The 23616-nt window shown below is 37.1% G+C and overlaps 1 protein-coding gene across 15 annotated transcripts in view; it reads left to right on the top strand.

Annotated features, from left to right (window-relative positions):
• Positions 1-23616, top strand: part of LOC129780389 (zinc finger CCCH domain-containing protein 13) — a 372838-nt gene that overhangs the window by 328869 nt on the left and 20353 nt on the right. The gene's annotated exons all lie outside the window — the stretch shown is intronic.

Genomic DNA, 23616 nt, shown 5'->3' with positions numbered 1-23616 from the left:
TGGAAATGAACAAGTGAGTAATTTATGAATTCCCCTAAAACAAGTGAGTAATTTATCGAATAAAAGAGGTATGTTTTGCGAGTGGATGCGAAGGTATATCATGTATCATGCATTCTTTCTTCCAACTTCGTTCCCATCAATGTTGTATGTACCACAAAATTGCGTGCAATAATTCGTTCTATCTAACAAATTGAACTTCCTGCCAGAAGCCTGTCTTTCTCTGTTCGTTACAAACCGTTTGAAGGTTTTGAGTTCATACAACGAAGTCCTACGTCAAACTTCTGTCCGTGCCCCTAGTCTCAGACCCTTCTACTTTTTGTCAAAAATCGGCACTCTGATTTTTTTTTCGGCATACGAAACGAATAGTATGGTTTTGGGTGTCAATACAAATAGTTATCTCGATTTTTTATTCCGAAAATAATGTTTTTGTGGCATTTGGTCGTTTTTCCGCCTTAAAAATCGATTTTTGACAAAAATTTTTTTCGAGAAACTGTAAATCTCGACGTGTCGTGCAATTTCAAGACATTTGGCATCATTTTTGTTTTATAAACCCGGATATCCGGTGATTTTTTGGTTTTCAAAAAACGTTTGCGACACTAGTAAATGAAGTCCGAATGAGCTTAATATTTTACATAGAGTGTATTATCGTGTAAATTAACATTTCGTAGTAAGTTTCGAATGAAAAATCGAGATAAATATTTTTATTGACACATAAAACCATACTTTTCGTTACTTTCGTTTGGCATAGGGTGTTTTTTCGAGGTAGTGAACATTTTGTATAGGGTATTTTTTTTTTAAATTTTAGGGTCGATGTATATGTACAATGTTTCACGAGAAAGAAGCCATTTTGGTCAGCTTGTACGAGTGCAGCAACTCAAATCGGTGGAAGAAATTAACACGTTTTCGGAATGTAAATTATTAATGAAAATCATCGTGTCTGTATCAAATAAATAACCTAATTGATAGTTTGAAATGTTTTCTTCATGCAGTGAAAGAATCTTGAACGAAAATTATTTGTGAGGGTTATCAATTATGAGTTAAAAAAATTGACTATCCTCATAATGTCCTTAAGAAATGGTTGGAAAATATTTAGAATAGCATGTTTTGTGAATTGAAAAATTCATTAGCAATTATTTTCATTAATCTTTTGGCAATTTGAAACTACCTTTTTGCATAGTTATCTTAATAGCTTATGTTTGCTTCACTCATTTAAAACGTTTCTAGATGTCGACACCATACTTTGTTGTTCTAAGAAGAACTCGGCGCACCTTACTTCATAAATCGTTATAAATAAAATGAACTTACTGCACATTACTTTATCCGCCGTTATTAATAAAATGAACGTGTCCCTGCCCTATTTCACTAATGACGATCCGATATCATAAAATCCGGATTTTCGTCATTATTTCCAGTCAATCGTGTAATTCCAATTTTGTGGAATTACATGATTATTTTTAATGTTATTCTGTTGAACCAATGTCAATACGAATGATCGTGTAAGGGCCGCTATACAATCTCCTTATATCCCAACCGTCCCCTGAAGAAAATATAATATGTCACCCTTATAAACTCGAGTCGAGCGCGAGTAATCGGTTTCCTACCTTAACACGTTCGTCGCCCCGTCACCCAGATATGGGTGACATTTTCCTCATTCAAATTTAATCGGATTTTCAAACCGAATTTGATTAGATTGGCACCTAACTATAAATTTAGAACGTGTAGAAAAATAATAAAATAATAACCATTTTTTTATAATGTTTATACTATGCTTTTTATTAACTGCAGTCAGTACTGCAGTTTTTTGCGAAACCCATATACTATGACTCTGACATGTGTTATTGCTCTCAATTTGTCTTCAAATTAAAAAAATATATTGCTAGATCAGGTAAAAGTTGTCTACAAACCAAGTTTGATCTTCGTTTAATAATTTGTCCACAAGTTGGGCCCCGCAAGAAACTTAGAAACGTCGCGTTGGGCGACGAACGTGTTAAGCATGTAAAAATTTATTGCGTAGCGTAGTGATTTCTCGATACATATTTTGGGTTTCCTTTTTCTTTATGTGTTACCGTTTTGTCTCATATTCTGAACACTTAAACTTTGATGGCTATTAAACAGTGCCTCATTACTCAAAATGGTATTCTTTCGCGAAATTAATTTGATTTTTGGATACAATAGAGCGTTCTTTTTCATTTGACTACAATAACATTGATTTACAAATACATATTCATGGTGAAAAACTAAAAATATGTTTAATCACTTTTGTCTCAAATTCCGAACACCATTTTTGTCACTGACTCATATTCCGAACACTTTTGTCTCAAATTACGAACAGCAAAAATCCATTTTTTTTTCAAAAAATCATAACTCATAACTGGACCGATTCATATGATCGATATATTAAATTAAAGTCAATTAGCTAGTCTTTTTTGGAAAAATGTTATACTTGCAAAGAAATTGGATGTTGCTTTCGTAATTATTGATTTGTGTCTTATAGTTTACATGGTTTCGGGACCAAGGGCGCTATATCGGTATCGATACCTGTAAATGTTGTTAAAATGAAGTCTATAACCCAAAGAATGTCAGGGTTTTGATTATAAAATTATTTATAACATGAAAGTTAAGGTAAATTCACATTTAAAATTGCAGTGTTCGTAATTTGAATCATGCGTAGAAACTTGATTCATATTCCGAACATTAATTTTAATGAAGATTTCTGCATTGGTGGATCACATTGAGGAAAGGCGGATCCTTCGGTTGAAGGAGGCCTGGACGATGATAGTTCAGGAATTGGTATTATATATATATATATATATATATATATATTTTTTACCCTCCACTGACCCCCACACCAATAGGCTCATAGGGAGCCCACTGGTAGTGGACACTTACTAACAGCTAAAGAAAAAAAACAAGAAAAATTTAGGAAAACATAGAGAGTAAACTATTAACTAATAAACTAAACTTAGTGAAATCCCAGTGGAACTTAGTTCCTTTGAAGGGGTTCACTTAAGATAGGAAACAAAAAAAAATTAAAGATAAAATAAAAACAAAACGGTGATAACATTAATGACTTTGGAGACTATTTTGAATTAATTTAAAACTTTATAACAATAAAAAAAATAAAAAATTTATAAAAAATCAGAATGGTAAAGTCTAAATTTTAAATTGGTTGGCACATTCAAAGAATGTATTCATTTAAAGGGTGTGTCACATCAAATTGCATCACGGAAAAAACGCTGTAGAAATTTAATTTTTAGGAATTATATCTTCAGCTATCGCTTATAATCAGATAAGAGTGTATAGATCACGTTGGCCATGCTTCACTGTCAATTTTTCGTAAATTTGTAAAAATGTCGTCGAACGAAAAAGAGCGTCGTGAATTAATCCTGTGCACTCATTTCGAGAATCCGGAGTTGTCACATCGGGACATCGGTAAGATGCTGGGAATCGTCCAATCCACGGTCAGCAGAGTACTAAAACGATACTTCGAGAACCTAACCATCGACCGGAAGGTGAAGAACGGCAAAAATGGATGCTCCGTCAGTGAAAATGATCACAAGCGCGTAGTTAAGCAGTTTAGACGTGATCCGAGAAGTTCGGTCCGGGATGTCGCCAATAAGCTGAATTTGTCAAGTTCATTCGTCCAGCGGACCAAGCAGCGGGAGGGGCTGCGTACATACAAGTTTCAGAAGGCTCCTAACCGCGACGAAAGTCAAAACATGGTGGGGAAGACGCGAGCCCGGAAGCTGTACACCGAAATGCTGACGAAGCCGCATTGCCTGGTAATGGACGACGAAACCTACGTCAAAGCGGACTTTCGTCGGCTGCCGGGCCTGTTGTTCTTCTCCGCAGAGGACAAATTCAGCGTTCCGGAGGAGATTCGCAAGCAGAAACTATCCAAGTTTGCCAAAAAGTACATGGTGTGGCAAGCGATCTGCTCTTGCGGAAAGCGGAGCGCCCCCTTCGTGATGACCGGCAAGGTAAACGGGCAGGTTTACCTTAAGGAGTGCCTACAGAAGCGCTTACTACCACTATTGAAGCAGCACGAGGGCCCGACCATCTTCTGGCCGGATCTCGCTTCGTGCCACTATTCAAAGGACGTGTTGGAGTGGTACGAAGCCAACGGGGTCACCTTCGTGCCAAAGGAAATGAACCCGCCAAACGCGCCGGAGCTTCGCCCAATAGAGAAATATTGGGCGATTATGAAGCAGGCCCTCCGGAAGTACCTAAAAGTTGTCAAATCGGAGGCGGACTTCAAGAGAAAATGGATTTCTGTTAAAAAAAACTACAACCTGACGTTGTACAGAACCTTATGGACGGGGTAAAGAGGAAGGTGCGAGCATACGGGCTTGGGCTCGAAGTATGAATAAAAAGAAAATGCCAAAAGTTGTTTAATAGTTTTTATTTTACTGTCTAAAATTTTCAAAAGGATCGGTCTACTGGGCGAATTTCTACAGCGTTTTTTCCGTGATGCAATTTGATGTGACACTCCCTTTACGTTCCTGATTATATGATGTTTCAGCTTACTTTTGAATATATTGTTATTGGTTATTGATTTCAAATCATTGGGAAGTAAATTGAATTTTAATGGACCGTAGCTCATAATGCGCGTGAAACCCAAGTTTGTGTATGCTCGACTTCTTGTTAACTCATTTGCATTTCTCGTATTCGGAAGGTTCACTCGAGTTGAAAAATTTATGTTATGATGGAAATTACGATTATGCAATGTATTATGTGCAAACATAATTGTTTGAATATCACACAATCCTAAAATAGGAATAATTCTGTGGTGTAAACTAGTGTAGATCGAAATTGTCGGATATCGGAACGGTAGATTAAAGATTACTTTCACACATCTGTTCTGAAGTGTTTGGATTTTTTTTAGTTTTGATTTGGCAGCATGACCCCACACAACGATTAAATATTGGAGTATGGAATGAATACATGCGAAATAAAAACGCAGCACCGCTTCTTTAGGCACAAAACAACGTACTCTTTTCATGAGACCACATAGAGTTGAAACTTTTCTCGATACATGATTTATATGAGTGTCCCATGAAAGACAAGAATCTAAGTGTAGCCCTAAATATTTCAAAGATGTGACCTTCTCAATTGACATGTTCCTGACAGACGGATCGAGATGTTGACAGATTTTCTTGCGTGGCGAATGAAAAACCATATATTTTGTTTTAGTAAGGTTTAGTGTGAGATGTTTACCACTAAAATACTCCATGAGAGCCGCTAGATCTGATTCCATATCAGCTACGATGGATTCAACATTAGGACGAGGGTAAAATAAAGCTGAATCATCTGCAAAAAGTCTCGGTATACCATGTAGTTTTAAATTTCCTAAATCATTGATGAATATCAAAAAGAGTAAAGGACCTATGTTACTTCCTTGAGGAACTCCCATGTCAATTGGGCGTAAGTCACTGCGAACACCATTAAACATAACGAATTGTTTTCGATCAGATAGGTAGCTTTTCATCAAATCGTTAGCAACTCCTCTTATACCATATCTTTCAAGTTTTTTAAGCAAAATTTCATGATCTAAAGTGTCAAAAGCTTTTTTAAGATCGATAAATAAGCCACCTACGATCTTTTTTTGATCAATTTCACAAATCAGTTCATCAACGAGCTCGATAATAGCGGTCATTGTTCCACAGCCTTCACGAAAACCATATTGATATTCGTACATAGCATTGCTTATACGCAAAAAGCTTACAAGCCGTGAAGTTAACAGCTTTTCCAAAATTTTATTGAGAACAGGTAATGTTGAAATCGGTCGATAATTCGAAGGATCGCAGGAGTCGCCGGATTTAAACACTGGTGTAACTTTGGCGATTTTCAAAGCATTTGGATAAATTCCAGTTACGATTATTTTATTAAAAATTTTTGAAATAATCTCAGAAAACTGATCTGGGTTTGCTTTTATCAGTTTACCTGGAAAATTATCATAGCCTTTGCTTTTCTTAACGTCGAGTTGACTTATTAGAATGCTCACTTAGTTCACGCTAGCGGGTCTCAAAAAAATAGAGCTGCTTATACATTTTAAAGGTTTGAGATAGTCAAAATTATTTATTGGTAATTTACTGGCCAAATTATTGCCAATACTGGAAAAATAGCAATTAAGCACGGAGAACCTCTTTATCAGAAACTATGATTCTCCCATCAACTTTTAATTTGATTTGTTCTCTAGGTTTAATGCGACCAAAAATTTCGTTCAGTTTTTTCCATACATTGGAATGACTTGAGCCATCAAGTATATTTACATAATATTCTTTTTTACATCGTGTCTTTAGAATTTTAACTTTTTTGGATACGTGAACAAGCATATCCCTAGCGCGTGCATTGTTGGGACTGATTTTCACTTTTTCTAGATACTTGTTTTTTATTTATATTAATTTCCAAAGGCTATAAGTCATCCATGGACAGTTCTCTCCTTTTATTGTGACAATTTTTGTAACAGTTTTTGTACATTCAGCCAACAAGTTATTATATGTAGTTAAATGAGTGTCTAGAGTAGCATCAATATCATCAGTATCTTCAAAGTAATTCAAAAAAATTGTGAACTGATTCTCAAGTTTGGCATGATCAACAATGTCCATTTTTAACACTTGTTGACTTTTTGCAATATTCAAAGGAATAGATGAAATAATGGGAAGGTGGTCACTAAGATCGTTAAAGATAGTATGATTTTGTAGGTCCACAGCAATATTGATCGGACATATAAAATGATCTAAAGTATTATTACTTGCTGGACGAGTTGGGTGCGTATTTGCACATACATAACCATAAGATTCTAATAAATTTGTGTACTTTATTACTACGTTATTGTTCTTTAGATTTATTGGAACATTACAATCACCAACAATGAGTGATGGTTTCGATTGTGTAGCAGTTGATAACCAACCCTCTAAAATATTGTGATAGTCATTATAATCCAACGAAGGCGGACGATAAACACCAATAACTTTGTACACGTGGCCATTGCATTGTAAACGAGAAGAAGGATCTTACGCCATTCAGTGGCGTCGACTTTCGGATTTGGTAAATTAATAAACACAAACGCTATTCGTACAAGCGTCGCCTCTCTACTGTATACTGTCAACTGACATCTATTCTCAAAGAAAAGACTCTCGGGGCTTAAATACTAGTTTACAAAAATAGGCTTAAACTCTACACAGAATATTTACAAATTATGCTGGGCGGAGCATCGCACCAGCAGTTAGAGTGGGCTGTGATGGCCTTGGTCAGACGCGTTCTTCGGAGAGAGAGAGAGAAAGCACTTCTTTGTGGGTCAAAGTAAATAGGAAAAGAAAGTGCTGAAACATGTGTGCCGGATGCGCGCCACATGTTTGGTTAAATTTCTGCTGCTAGCTAAACTCGCAGCGGGGCGGAAGGAAGACAAACTCGCCGCTGCCCTTGGTGCGCGTCGAGTTATACAATCATAAATAGTAAACGAACCCTTGGGCCAGATTGCTGGCTCGGGTATCGTATCACATTTTATGTTTATATCGCCCAGCGCCCTCGGGGGTGGTTTATTGCCTTAGAGGCCTTGAATATTGATGAGTTGGGTTTAAGCGTGATCATATTACACCTTTCCCCTTTCGGAGAATGACGTAACATTGAGAAGTCATTCAAGTTAAATTAGGTGGAAAGATTCGTCTGACCTTACAATTTTAGTGTTTATTCAATGTTTGTGATATGTACATTTTTCGTGTATTCAGGTAAAAATTAAGTTTGTTTATAAAGATTATCCTTATAATATGATTATACGGATTGTCTTCGTTGGGTGTTCTATTTGCTTATAAATATATTTATTTTTAATATTTGTTTAATATATACATTTTACATTTGATAATAACTGTCGGAAGGATTAACTGCTAACTAGGTATCCCTTTCCCCTTAGGGTGGGGTTGCTCATATGGTATTATTCTGTTTTTATGTACAGTCTGGACTTTATTGGTTTGATCATCTCTTATTGTTACGTTAGGGTGTTTAATGTCAATTATTATATATGGTCCTACGTATACTTTGTCTAATTTGGATCTGTTTTCGTTTGATAGAAATACTAGATCATTAATGGCTACTTTTGATGGTCTAGCCATGGTTTTCTGTGTCTCATTTCTGGCTTTTCTTACCTTATCAATTATTTCCCTAGCGGTATTTGATGCTATTTGTAGTTTATATTTAAGTTCTTTGTAATATAAATCCATGTTGTAAATTGGTTCTACATATGTGCTTGTTGTGAGGTTTTGTGGTAATTTAGCATTCGTTCCAAAAACTAACTCGAATGGAGTGTATGAGAAATCTGTGTGTGGTGTTGTGTTGTAGCAGAATGTGTAGTAAGGCAACCATTCATCCCAGTCACTCTGTGCTTGGTTGACGAATTGCCTTACGTACTCGTTAAGACAACGATGGTTCCTTTCCAGGCTTCCTATTGATTGAGGGTGATATGGAGTGGAAAAATTTTGTTTAAGCTTCAGTAATGAAGCTATGTTTTCGAATAACTCGTTCTTATATTCAGTTCCTTGGTCTGTTTGGATGAGTTTTGGAATTCCATAGACCAGAATTAAGTTTTCTATGAAGGCTTTGGCTATGGTGGATGCTTGTTTGTCTATTGTGGGTTTAATAATGATGTATTTTGTTAAGTTGCATTGAATGGTCAGTGCGTATCGGTTTCCATTATTGGATCTGTTAAATGGTCCAATTGTGTCAATCGATACGCAGTCGAATGCTTTTTGGGGTGTTTTAATTTCGACGAAATTTTCGTTTGTTCGTATTGTGTGTTTATTTTGCTGGCATTTTATGCACTTCTTGATGTAGCTACTGATATCTTTTTTCATGCCACTCCAAGAATAGAGTCTGCTTAACTTTTTGTATAGTCTGGTGACTCCTGTATGTCCACCAGTGGGTGTATCGTGATTGTTTTTTATAATTTCGAACCTTTCGTTTTGGCTTTCTATCACACGCTTGGGTGTGTAGAGCACTATTTGCAAGTCTTTGAGCGTGTCATTACAAATCTTCTTAAAGGTTTGCACGCTGCATATTTGGAAAATTACGCTTGATAACGCTAGAGCTATCATGCTAATTTTCAAGTTTTTGGCCATATTTTCAACTTTCTTTACTAGTTTTCCCAGGGATTCTTTTGTGTTGCTTGCATTTTCAATTATTGTCGACGACTTTTCTTCGGTTCTTTTTTTATTCATTATTGCGCATTTCAAATTTTTGTTTCCGCTAGCGTTTGTTTCTTTATTCATTTCTAATGCGCGTCCGCATAGAAGTTTAGGTAGGTTTTGCCACTCTCGGGGTTCAATAGCCTCGTACGCTCTGGGCTGATCAGACTCAGTATCGTCGGGGTTTGAATTATTGTCTGTAATTTCTGTGTCGTTATTCGTTTCGTTTAGTTTTCTAGTCATTGCTCTGGTTTGTATACCCAGGACTTTTATAGTTTTAAGTGCCTCGGAATTAATTGCTATTCGTGATAGCGCATCTGCAGTCACATTTAGCTTACCTTGAACGTATTTTACATCAAAATGGAATTCTTCAAGATCCAACCTCATTCTTGTGAGTTTTGATGAGGGATCTTTCATTGAAAATAAATATACTAACGGTCTGTGATCCGTTTTTACTGTGAATTTCCTCCCGTAGAGGTATGGTCTAAAGTACGTAATTGCCCAGTGAATTGCTGTCAATTCCTGTTCAATTGTCGATTTATTGGCTTCACCTTTTGTGAAGGCTTTGCTTGCGTATGCAATGGGTAGTTCTATACCGTCGTTTTCTTGGGCTAAGACGGCGCAGCATGCTATTTTTGAAGCATCGGTTATTAGGGTGAATTCTTGTGTGAAATCGGGGAATTTGAGAACTTTTGGTGAGATAAGTTCGTTTTTCAATTTATTGAATGCATTTTGGCATTCGGGAGACCAATCAAATTTTGCGTTTTTTCTGAGCAATTTGTTTAATGGGTACGCTATTTCTGCGAAATTTTGTATGAACCTCCGGTAATAGTTGCAAAAGGCAACAAAACGCCTCACTTCATCTGCTGATGATGGTGTGGGGTAGTTTGTTACCGCTGAAAACTTAGATTGGTCGGGCTGTATACCTGCCGCTGAAATGTTGTGACCTAGATATGTTACGTCTGGTCTGAAGAAGGAGCATTTTTTGGGATTTAATTTTAAGTTGTAGTTTTGTAATTGTTTGAAAACGTTTTCCAAGTTAATAAGGTGATGGTTTATTGAGCAGCCGACGACGATGATGTCGTCGATGTAAAGGAATGCACATTCAGGTGGGAGTCCGCTAAGTGCTATGGACATCATTCTCTGAAAGCTATTTGGTGATATATTTAGACCGAATGGTAACCTATTGAATTCGTAGTGGCCGTTAGAGGTCGAAAATGCTGTGTACTTTTTTGATTTTTCGTCAAGTTCGATTTGGTGGAAACCTGACATTAAATCTAGGGTTGTAAAATATTTGGCTCTGCCCAAATGATCGAGGATTTCGTCGATTCTTGGTAGGGGGAATTTATCTGGGGTTATCTTTTTATTTAGTTGTCGAAAGTCAACCACTAATCGCCATTTTTTATCTTGAGTATTTGATTTCTTTGGGACTAAGAGGATGGGAGAATTGTATGGTGAGGTGGAATTTTGGATTATTTTGTTATTTAGCATGTGGCTGATTTGGTTATTTATTTCTGAAATTTGTGCTTCCGGGGTTCGATAATTCTTTATGTAAACGGGTGTCTTGTCTTGAAGGTGAATGGTTTGCTTGTAGAAGTTGTTGGTTGTCAATATGTCGTCTTCTAGTGCAAAAATGTCGTTGTATTTAGTGCATAATTCTGTTAATTTCTCCTGGGCATGTTGGGGTGTATGATTCAAATTGAGTTCCTTAATCAGTTTCTCGTGTCTACCTTTTGGGTTTTCTCCTAATTCCGTTGTAATGTGATTTATGGTGTATTCTTTAAGGGGGATAGTGGTGGGGGCAAAGGTTTTTGGGATTGATGTTGGTGTGGTATTTGTGTTAATTATTGTAATGAATTGTGAGTTTGGGTTTATTATTGTGTTTGCGCAAAAAATGCCTGGTTTGATTTCTTGTGCGATCACAAGGGCATCATCGTTTAGGTTGAGTGACGGGAAGTGTTTTATAATTTGGCATCTAGGGGGAATAACGTAATTGTTTTCCCAGCTATCTTGAATCGGAATTTCAATTTTGGTGTTTTCATAGTTGAAGGTCATTAGCCATGTTTTGAGGCATAGGTTACATTCATATTTGGTGAGGAAATCTCTGCCTAAAATGCCATCTGCAATTATAGGAAACTTGTTGTTGACGATTTGAAATTGGTGTGGAATTTGGATATCGTCAAAAATGATATTTGTATTTGTGCTCGCTATGGATTCGGTCTTTCCCTCCGTAACTCCATTAATAATGCATCTATTTCCGGGGTGTATTAATTGTTTTCCGTTAATTTTTTCTTCTTTTACTATTGAGATGTCAGCGCCTGTATCAATTATTAATATACATGGTTTGCTTGACATTTGTAAGTATAGTGTAACGAACATTGAACAATTCACATCGCATTTAAAAATATTTAATGTTGGTTTCCGTAATGTTTGTTTTCCTCCAATGTCAATGCCGGTTCGGACTGGAGGGCATCCGTCGGTTGTGACTCGTTTCCCGTTAGGCGGATGTATTGCTGAGGGCGGTTAAAATTTGTATTCCGCCTATTGTTGTTGTTGTTATTTCGCTGTGGGTTTATGTTTGAGAATTGGTCTCGAACTTGGTTTTGCTGGCCAAAACGGTTATAGTTATTACGCGGTTGGTTTTGGAAATTATTTTGGTTGAAATTGTTGCGGTTGAAATTGTTTTGGTTTCTACCGCGGTTATGGAAGTCGTTTGGCCTGCGCCTGTAATTATTATAATGTGTGTCAACGTTGTTGTTGAAACGGTTGGCGTTTCTGTTGGTTTGCGAGTATGCAAATACTGATGCGCTCGCATTATTTAAGTTTTCCTCCAACGCTTTAGTCATCGCGTCGGAGTATGAATTGAAATTCCCTGCTCTTATGATGAGCGAGGTTTTTTCGTTTTTTAACCCTCCGGCTAAATGTTTGACGCCTTCTTTGTTTGCCATAGATTTGGCAACTTGGGGCGGAATTTCTTTAGCGGTGTACGCTGTTTCCAAACTGAACACCAATTTTTCTAAATCCAGGCAAAATTGTTCGATTCCACCGTTTTGTTTCAAGTTAGCCATTTTAGCTAGAACTTGTTCCGGTGGGCTGGTCGTTATTTTAGCTTTTAAAATTTTGCTTATCTCGCTCACCGATGTCGGTGTTTCAGTGAATGCATTTCTCGCCCGTCCCTCTAGTTTGGTTAGTATGACGTTAATTATGGTTGCTTTGTTTTCCGGTGTTTCAAATGTTTTCACCAAGTTTAAAGCGTCAGCGAAGGCTTTCAGTTTGTCTATGTTTCCGTCGAATTGCGGAACTATAGACGATGTAGTCTTGATTATTTCGAGTATGCTAGCCATTTTCGGTTTTCTTTGTAACCTGAGGCAAAATAGGACGGCTAGCGCAATTTCCTTGAGTGTTCTTGGTCTACCCTTTTCGATTGACGCCTTAATTGCGTTCAAAAGTTGGTCCGCCTTTTCGGTTATTTTTATGATTTCTGAGCCGTGGGTTGTGTCTAGTAACGTAGACGACAATTTTTTAATCTGTTTCACGAGCGCTTCCGCTTCCGTGAGGCGTTTGGCTAAAGTACTTTTCCTTAGTTTTCTGACCAGTTCCTGTTGTATAGTCAGGTGTATATGTTTTAGTTTTTGTATATTCAATTGGATGAGCTTTGTTACTTCGTCCATTCAAGGAAACAAGGAAAAATGGTTATCGGTAAAGAATTTATTATGCTGAGGCTGCGTTCGAACGCATGTTTTAAAATTTTCGAATTCTTTTAGACGGTGTCGACTACGGCTGCGTGAGCTTTTGCCGCTTGCATAGCATGTGCATTCATGCATGCCTTATATGCTTTGTATATTTTCGAAATTAGTAGTATGGATATGAGGGCAAGTGTGACGCAGATAATCGCTCCTTGAGCTTCGTGCATTACACTGTGGTTCTCTAGGTGATTTAAAATTTGGATTTGAGCGTCGCCCGTGTTACTAACGGGTTTGGTATTAAATAACCCCATTTTCAACGGTACATATGTAAAACCAATTTTGTGGGTATTGTAATTGCTTTTTTTTTTTTTTCTAATTCCTACTACCTATTTCTACTGCCGCGTGGGTATTACGATAAAAAATATTTTGTGCCTCGACTATAAATTTATTACATGATATCCGTATATAAAAGGATTAGACTAACTCGAGTCTGACTTACGCCACGTTTTCTCCGCAAGTGTCCTCTTCTCGGGGGTGGGGGGGGCGTGGGTGCCTCTGCGTCCGTCAGATCTCAGGGGTGTCCAGTTGGATCCAAATCGATGTTCATTTTTTTTTTTGAAATACTGCTTGGCTTGTAACTGCTATTTATTCTGTTCCACTACTTCACTGTCCGCTGTACGATTGTGGTTCCACTTATGTTTTATGCTCGTACACTGGTCATTCGTCCTTCACTTCAACGTGGTTACAACCACTTTACACTAACGGTTTTTCGTGGGGTTCAATTTCTTCGCCTTCTTGGCGATTTTCACCGAATTTTTCTTTATTCAAATTACCCGCACTCACACTGCACCCGGGACGGTTCAAAAGTTCGTTTAACTTCTTTTTTTTTTTTTTTTTTTTTTTTTTTGTAGAGAATTTTTCAGTAATAACCAGTCGGGTCCAAGGTCCGCATTTTAGGCTGACTTCAACACGCGATCACGGGATCGGTTCACTGATCGTAGAACTTGGTTAACTGATCGTGGAGCGCGGCTATTGGTTTCTGTAACGATAGCGATAACTGGCCATTTGCCACTTTGCCATCACACGGGCCATTTGCACTTTTTCACTAGTTCCGAAGTGACTCGGTGTCACTGGTCGCCATGTAAACGAGAAGAAGGATCTTACGCCATTCAGTGGCGTCGACTTTCGGATTTGGTAAATTAATAAACACAAACGCTATTCGTACAAGCGTCGCCTCTCTACTGTATACTGTCAACTGACATCTATTCTCAAAGAAAAGACTCTCGGGGCTTAAATACTAGTTTACAAAAATAGGCTTAAACTCTACACAGAATATTTACAAATTATGCTGGGCGGAGCATCGCACCAGCAGTTAGAGTGGGCTGTGATGGCCTTGGTCAGACGCGTTCTTCGGAGAGAGAGAGAAAGCACTTCTTTGTGGGTCAAAGTAAATAGGAAAAGAAAGTGCTGAAACATGTGTGCCGGATGCGCGCCACATGTTTGGTTAAATTTCTGCTGCTAGCTAAACTCGCAGCGGGGCGGAAGGAAGACAAACTCGCCGCTGCCCTTGGTGCGCGTCGAGTTATACAATCATAAATAGTAAACGAACCCTTGGGCCAGATTGCTGGCTCGGGTATCGTATCACATTTTATGTTTATATCGCCCAGCGCCCTCGGGGGTGGTTTATTGCCTTAGAGGCCTTGAATATTGATGAGTTGGGTTTAAGCGTGATCATATTACAGCATTTCAGTTCTAAATGGATGTAGTGCAGACCATTCACAGTTTGGCTATCTAACCATTTGTTTTCTAATGAATTTTTTACGAAAATTGCTAAACCTCCAGAAGAACCAACGCGACACGAGAAAAATGCGCGATAGCCTGGAATCTTATAGATTTGACTATTTTCTTCTTTCAGCCAAGTCTCGCCAATAACAATGACATCAATAATGCTTTTACACTCATTAACAAAGTAAATAATTTCATCAAATTTGACAAAGTCATTCATTCCACTGAACAACTCTCACATTCCACTGAACAACTTTCAATGTTTTTTTACTAGCCATATCAGATGTTTTATTATAATCATGTAAATTGTCATAATATGTATTCGAAATCATTATTAGTATAAAATCCCATAAATAGCCCGAAAATAATTCATATTAATGTGCACTTTTCTTCCGTTTTGGCGAAGGAGAGTGACCGGGAACCAATTTTGACTCAGGTACGTTAGGAGCCTTCCAGAATTGGCTCATGACACGACTGAGATCTTCTCTATTTTTTATCAATTCAGGCTTACTATTGTCATCTTTCTTAGCCAAAATGACGCCACCCCTACCCGCCCAAACGTATTTTAGGTTCAAAAGATCTTGAGATTCTCTAAGATCTTTGAGCAATTCCAGGGATAATGGAGTTAACTCATCACGCAAGGTTACATTCATTGCTCTCTCGTTAACAATGTAGTTTGAGTCGATCACGGTTGACAACATTTTTCCAAACAGTCTTTTCTTGTTCAGTACCAGCTCTTTTGATTCTCTGTCATGACAAATAATTCTTATAGGAATCAAAGCATTGCTAGGTTTATTATTGACAAACATTCGCTCAGTAGAAGTCACAAGTTCAGAAGAGTTCAATCCCAAGCATGTAAAAACTTTTCCAACAATCTGAGACACATTTTCGTTTGGAGCTGTAGGGATACCCCAAACTACAATGTTGTTACCCACTGCAGCTTTATCAGACTTGTCAACATTAGCTTCTAACTTATAAATCATCTCCTGTTGCTGATTTTGAGATTCTTTCAAATATTCTACCTCTTTTTTCAACCTTGCATTTTCAAGTTTAAGATTTTTAAAATCTGTGACAATTTCATCAAACTTAGCGGATAAGAATTCCTGTGACTTTTCGATTGTAGTTGTAATCTGTTTCACTTCAATTGAGATCGATTGCATTTCCTTAGCGACGGAGGCTGAAATAGTTGCTTTCATCTCAGCAGCGAGAGAAGACATCATGGATCTATGGTTATCTTGCATGGAAACAATTCGCTGGTATATGGCAGAGCAATCAGGTGTGCAAAAGTAATCCTGTTCCTTCATACGACGTATTGCATTTCCCACAATATTCTTACATCTGAAGTGATCAGTTGAGAAGCAATACATGCACGTTAGAAGTTTGGAGCTATCGGTCTCTTTTTTTTACAAACTGTACAGATAAATTCATTATCTTTTTCCATTACAAGTGGTTCTTGAAAGTAAGCTGAAACGCGAATTTGAAGCAAGATTGTAACAGGAAAGTAAACAAACAGTCAAGTGATGAGCAACACACTAGCACTAACACAAATCTGAACAAGCCATAATATGCCTTATGATTAAGTTATGCTAAAGGGTGTGTCACATCAAATTGCATCACGGAAAAAACGCTGTAGAAATTCGCCCAGTAGACCGATCCTTTTGAAAATTTTAGACAGTAAAATAAAAACTAGTAAACAACTTTTGGCACTCCTTAAGGTAAACCTGCCCGTTTACCGTGCCGGTCATCACGAAGGGGGCGCTCCGCTTTCCGCAAGAGCAGATCGCTTGCCACACCATGTACTTTTTGGCAAACTTGGATAGTTTCTGCTTGCGAATCTCCTCCGGAACGCTGAATTTGTCCTCTGCGGAGAAGAACAACAGGCCCGGCAGCTGACGAAAGTCCGCTTTGACGTAGGTTTCGTCGTCCTTTACCAGGCAATGCGGCTTCGTCAGCATTTCGGTGTACAGCTTCCGGGCTCGCGTCTTCCCCACCATGTTTTGCCTTTCGTCGCGGTTAGGAGCCTTCTGAAACTTGTATGTACGCAGGCCCTCCCGCTGCTTGGTCCGCTGGACGAATGAACTTGACAAATTCAGCTTATTGGCGACATCCCGGACCGAACTTCTCGGATCACGTCTAAACTGCTTAACTACGCGCTTGTGATCTTTTTCACTGACGGAGCATCCATTTTTGCCGTTCTTCACCTTCCGGTCGATGGTTAGGTTCTCGAAGTATCGTTTTAGTACTCTGCTGTCCGTGGATTGCACGATTCCCAGCATCTTACCGATGTCCCGATGTGACAACTCCGGATTCTCGAAATGAGTGCACAAGATTAATTCACGACGCTCTTTTTCGTTTGACGACATTTTTCCAAGTTTACGAAAAATTGACAGTGAAGCATGGCCAACGTGATCTATACACTCTTATCTGATTATAAGCGATAGCTGAAGATATAATTCCTAAAAATTAAATTTCTACAGCGTTTTTTCCGTGATGCAATTTGATGTGACACACCCTTTAATAGCGATGCGGTACTAGAATAGCTACAGATGAGTTTAATTACTACTCCTTCGCGATGTCGATTTGGATTTGTTCATGCGACTGCTTGTGACACTGCTAATGAAATCAAGAACCCACGGCTACTCTATAAACCGAACGTTTCAGTTTGTTTTCCAGCCTATCAGACCAAATCACTCAACCACAACAAAAGCGATCTGCTCGTCAAGCAGTATAAAGTATCACAGATGCACTCCTGTCGCAGGAGTGAACCATAAAGCGCCCCGGACAAATTTTCTCCGATCGCTTAACGTTTGTCAAGTATCCGTTTTTAGCGGTCTGGGATAGCACGAATCTATCGAAGAAAATGCGGTAACACAAAATGTATCTATAGGCGTACTCACAATCGTCATCTACTGGTTCATTATAATTTCACCTAGCGAATTCATCCGTTTCATACAGTGCCTACAACACACTAGCAACTACAAAAAAAAACACGACGAGCACAAAGGGAGCCAAATAATAGTGCACAAATGGATATATGATTGCACTAGATAGGTATAATTTATTTTCTTTTTTATGTACACATATTCTATCAATCTGCAATCGCCACAAACACTCCTAGCACAAGAAACAATGTTATCACATAGAATTTTTACACTTATTAGAATTTAAACAGAGATAAACACTATTAATTATTAATTACTACGCGGACGGTAAACAATTATGTGCCAACCAAGAAAACGACAGTGTTGCGCTTCAATTGTACTTCTGGAAGACCATTGGAAAACACAGGAAAATTAATCATTTGGAAAAACACTGGAATTCAAAACACGTGGAATACTTTTAAACAATTTGGTTGGTTTATTCGCGATCTTACACGGGTAAAGGTTGGATTCGGAATGAATATTGCATTGGTAGGGATCATCGGTTGCACACATTTGTTCGTGTGCGCTCGGATTTTGTTTGTCATCAGGATATGCTGCTGTCTGTATTTGTTTCATACACCACACATTGCATGCATGATGGATAGGGAGTGGATTGGACGGGAAAACGATAGGGATGGACATGTGAATCTGGAAATTTGGAACACTTGCTCAACATTCGCGCTCTGGCCGCGAACTTGCATAAAACATCATTTTTTCATATTTTTTTTTATCATTGGCTTTGACTGTGACTTTTTGCAAATACTTAATTCAGTAAATTTACATTTGAAAATGAAGTGTTCGGAATTTGAATCACGCGTAGAAACTTGATTCATATTCCGAACACTACTTCAGTATTAATTTCAATGAAGATTTCTGCATAAAATATCATTTTTTCACTCATTTATTTTAGTTTCATACATTCTCTAGCACTTAACATGAAAACAACAAACAAAATAGTTGAAACAACTGCAAAAACTGATAAATGATGCGTGTTTTTCACGGAATTTGCTAACGCAAACATTATTATTGCTTTTGATTGTCACTTTTTTTTTGGAAATGTCTAATATTATAAATTATAGGCTGTATCGATACCAGTAAATGATGTCAAAACGGAGCCTATACCTCAAAGAATGTCTGTTATATCATTATTCAATTATTTATAATATAAAAGTTTAGTAAATTTACATTAAAAAATGAAGTGTTCGGAATATGAGACAAAACGGTATAGTGACTTCCAAACACTCGTGTGGCTGGTTCGTCACTTTACTTCCATTTCAGAAGAATGTCGGGAATGAGAATTGAACTCGTGACCTTGAGCGTGCCAGGTACTGATGCCACTATGCCAGATCGCCTCACGCATTATGGTTTTTGATTTTAAAAATAAAAATTGAAACACTGAACATGTGAGAAATAATAATAACTCATAACTCGACCATTTGTTAAGTGATCGCAAACATGTTGGAAACGCATACGCATCCATGACAACGAACAACATTTTATTTTTTTGAGATAAACAATCGAAAAATTGTGGAAGGCATTATCTTGACGCGCTATATCTCACGTTTCGAATGACCCAAAATGTAACCGTACAAAGGAGCGACTAGAGCAGCAACGAAATACAATTTAAATTAGGATTGGGCGCCCTTGAATGAATATTTTGAAGATCGATTTCTTCCATTCTGATTTCCGCTTACATGAGTTCTGCACAGTTGTTGAATTTTCAATAAAGCCTTTTCAATTAATTTATTTAATTAAATGAATTCATGGTGGGACAAGATGAATGCCTTGGAAAGTGCTATTTTTTCGGACATTAAAGGTGACGTCAAAGTGCAGCTCATTTCAAAGTGGTAATTTTGTGCGAAGGTGAAATTTTATTGTGGTGAGAACTGTGTTCTGCGGTTGAAAACTGAATACGAAAAACTGTTTCGATGCGGTTGCTTTCGTCTCCGCCACCACCACACAACCGATTCGGTTCGGATTTTGTGTTGCCGTTCTGCAAAATATGCTGCTATATTTTTTCTCTTGAAAGCTCAGCTAACATATCCAAAAATCAGAGATGTTATATTTATCGTTTATGAGTCATGTTTTTCAAAGTTAATATGTTTTCAGTCTTCGTTCAATATTCGTATGCGACTAGACTACCATGCGCCTAAATTGCGACTGTAACATGGTTACATTATCAATACTCATTATAATTCCTTATCTGAGACTATCATGTTATACGTAGAGACGTAGATTCAAATCAATTCCGAAATATAACAAATGAACTAATCTTATTACGAACCTGTCTTGTGCATAGTTAGAAACTATAAGATTTTCTTAGCAACATATTGAATCTAATCAAAATGGATATCGATATGAAATGTCTTTTGTCCGGGAAAGATGTATTATATATTAATTATATTGTATCAATTCAATATAATTAATATATGAGATACAAAAGATATAGAAATGGAAGGTAGAAAATAATAGATTCATCAACCTGCTGAAGTTTTTTAAATTTTTCACAGAAAAGCGGTTTGGAAAATATAAAAACACCCTATAAATTGATTCTTTGTTTTGCTATTTGATGACAAAAACGATCATAACTCATTGTATTCATCTCCAGTGTTAAAAAAAAGCCAATCATCGATAACCCGATTCCGATCCCGGCTTGACTCATTTGATTTGGGCAATTAGTCTATCTCGATCAGTAGAGGTTAATTACGTAGCAAAATTGGATGCACAGTGCTCCAGTTGACTGCCGCTCGCAACCAAAGCTCGAGAATAAGCATCACACATTTGAGGTTGGAATTAAGTGTTATTTGCATTCCCCATAATTTTTCAATTGCCTAACTTTCGATTTCCTGCTACCGTATCTCGTTGGCTGCTTGTTTTCTGTGAGCTTTACTTCCTTGCTCTAATTTTGCCCTTTTGTGGGCATAGATTCGCTGACTCGATGATGACCGCTTAATCAATTATACGAACGTGTCGAATAATCAAAACAATGTGTGCTACCACAGGTTGAAACAATTTCAGCAACGGAAATAATATGCATCTCAGATTTGATGGTATAATTTATGTAATTGACTTGTTCCATTGGTACTTCTTTAGTGATTATCACAGCCGTACTCGTGAATATTTCTATTGAATGTGTTTCAATAAAATGATGAAGTTCCGGGAATTAACACATATCGTAATCCAGTCTGGGATCCGGAAAGCATAATGCTTCCTTGAGTATAAAACCGAGCCAGGCTGATAACGCTCGCTTTATTTGTTTTTCAGCTCCAATTTAATTTCTGCCGACATTATGTTTCCGAGTGTATAGCTCAACCGGAGCGGAGCTTAGGCTCACAATTTCAACTCGTTTGTGTCTATCCAGCTATCTCCATCTATCCAACTATCCAGTTGAGAAGGCGAGCCAGGATTTTGTACATTTCCGCTCGGGTGACCCGATTGGCTGCTGCAATAATCGTCGGTGTTTCAAGTCCTGCTGGAGACTACAAAGCGTGAGCGTGCGAAAGGATCTCTAGAAGGGGAACAAAACTGCTATAGCTGAGAACATAATTGTTTTTGCCGCTGCTTGTTTATTTGATTGCTGATTTAATTCTGCTAGACTAGAAGCACTGGAGAAGATTCGACGGTGGGCTATAACTTTCCAGTTTATTGACTTAAATTGTGCCAGACTCATTTCATGCATAACACGAGAAGAGAACACAAAATTAAATTCGCTATTATATCACAACGTTCTGTATGTTCGCCGGCTTGGGAAAATAATAATCAGAACAGAGTCTCAGGAATGAGAGATTCTTTTTGATGAAATTCACTCTTTTTTAAGCATAACCAAACACGGCCATAACCCTAGAAGACAGATAATACATTGGAAGGAATATTCTATATTTTTTTCTGAACGAGGTGTCATTCAGACTAGCGGAAGTTCATTCTAATTCGCAAAGCACGCAACTAGAACTGTTACTTCTGTAACAAGGTCACTTGAATACCATTTATCCGGATAGAATATTTTTCCGAATGATAAATAATCCCGAACGAGGAAGAAAGAAATATCCAAAAAAGGTTACAATTATGTTAATAATCCTGATAATAAATTAAAATCAGTTGAACAACACTTGAAAAAGAAGCTCGTTTATCAAAGAAGGAATTATTTTCTGAAATAATAGAATTTATACATTCACAAATGCAATTTAAATATTTAAAACGAAAAAAATAAACGCAAAAGACAGCTCATGTTAAAAAAAGGAAGAAATCTATGAAATAATATATTTTATTTCCTTGTCAATTCTTTTCACATTTTCAAGACATTCATGCTGTATTTTTTTTATTTTAAAATAACGTGCTACATTTTCGAGAAAAATATTTAACCCATTTTAGGCCAAGCGTTCGAAAAATCGAACAGCAACTTTGATAATTTTTCATGTCTGTGGAAACAACCATATGATAATGTTTTTGCACCAAAAGATAGTTTAATTTATTAGCTACCACCTAACATCGATTTCATTCAATTTTGTATAACTTTATTGGGCAATAGAATCGATTTAAAGCAAGTATGTTTGGAAGCTGTTTTCAATTTTAATTAAAAAACCCCTTAAAATACAAGAATATGTGAATTTTTCTACAGTATTACTTTGATAAAAGAACTAGAGATCTAGTGTCATATCGAAAAAAAAAATTTTGGCAAAAATCGGCACTCTGGGACTTAGTTTGTTTTCGGAATACGAAACGAAAAGTATGGTTTTGGGTGCTAATGAAAAGAGTTATCTCGATTTTTCATTCGAAACATGCTACGAAATGTTGATTTGCACGAAAATATACCCTATGCAAAATATTAGCTCATTCGGACTTCATTTACTGGTGTCACAAACGTTAAAATTTAAGTTTTTTGAAAAACGAAAAATCAACGAAAATCGAGTTCCTTAAAAAAAGGTTGATGCCACATGTCTTTAAATTGCATTACTCGTCGAGATTTACAGTTTTCTCGAAATTTTTGTTTGTCAAAAATATGTTTTTTTTTGTGACTTAGTCGTTTTTCCGCCTGAAAAATCGATTTTTGACAAAAAAATTTGCCATTGTATTTTCGCAGCATTTTGCAGGCTTTGGAAAATGATCGATTTTTTAGAAACGGATAATTGGGGATAAATAATTCTTAAGCATTGATATTTCTTCACGGCCACCAATAAAAAATAACAGCATATGCTTTCGTTTGAAAGAAAATTAGCCAGTAATTAGTTATAATTACATGAAATGTAAAATGTAACATCTCACCTTAGGTGAATTAATTTAGGCTTTTACTTCGAGACCTCCGTTCTCCTTTGCCTGTTCGTCCCGGAATGTAAAATTGATTCATTTATTAATAATGTATATTTGCTAATTGAAGTGACTTTTAGTTCGTAGTATGTTTGTACTTGCAAAAAAAAGTGCGGGTTCTGGCCAATGTTCGATTTTTCGAACAGTCATTTCCCGGAAAATGGTAGATGGGGAAAAATTAATTCTTGAACATTGGGGTTTCTTTAGGGTCAATAATCGAAATTACACCAATGGCTTCCGTCAAAAAATATTTTTTACAACTTGGTCGTTAATGGGTTAAAATCCCGTGTTAATTCATAAATGATCTCTCAGCCTTAATGAGCAATAAAGAAAGGAAAGAATAAGGCATATTCCTTGTGTTTACTCTAACTTCTTGAAATGAATCAGGGAAATCTTCCGCATCATTTTCAAATTTCGCCATTACAATCTTTCATTTTACTCCCTGATTTCGTTGCTCTCTCATGTTTTATTGAATCAATCTTATTCATTGTCAGGAGATTCGACAAAACTCGTAACCTTATCAGGTAGATTTTTTCTTGCTCCATTCGGGTAAATGTTACATAGGGGCATTTGCTACATATTCGGGTAGATGTGCTTCGAGTAAACGTGTTTTGGGTGAATGGTATTCGGGTAAATGTTACACACTTCCTGCATAGGCGGCACAAAATCTCTAGCAATTCTTTTTTATTCCCAGAGCTTAAAAACAACAATTAAAAATGACTTTTGAGATTGAAGCTGACGTTT

Source organism: Toxorhynchites rutilus, chromosome 3, assembly GCF_029784135.1.
Source record: "Toxorhynchites rutilus septentrionalis strain SRP chromosome 3, ASM2978413v1, whole genome shotgun sequence".
Classification (NCBI taxonomy): Eukaryota; Metazoa; Arthropoda; class Insecta; order Diptera; family Culicidae; genus Toxorhynchites; species Toxorhynchites rutilus.
Note: the sequence above shows the minus strand (reverse complement) of the source record. Positions and strands in the feature narration are given on the sequence as shown.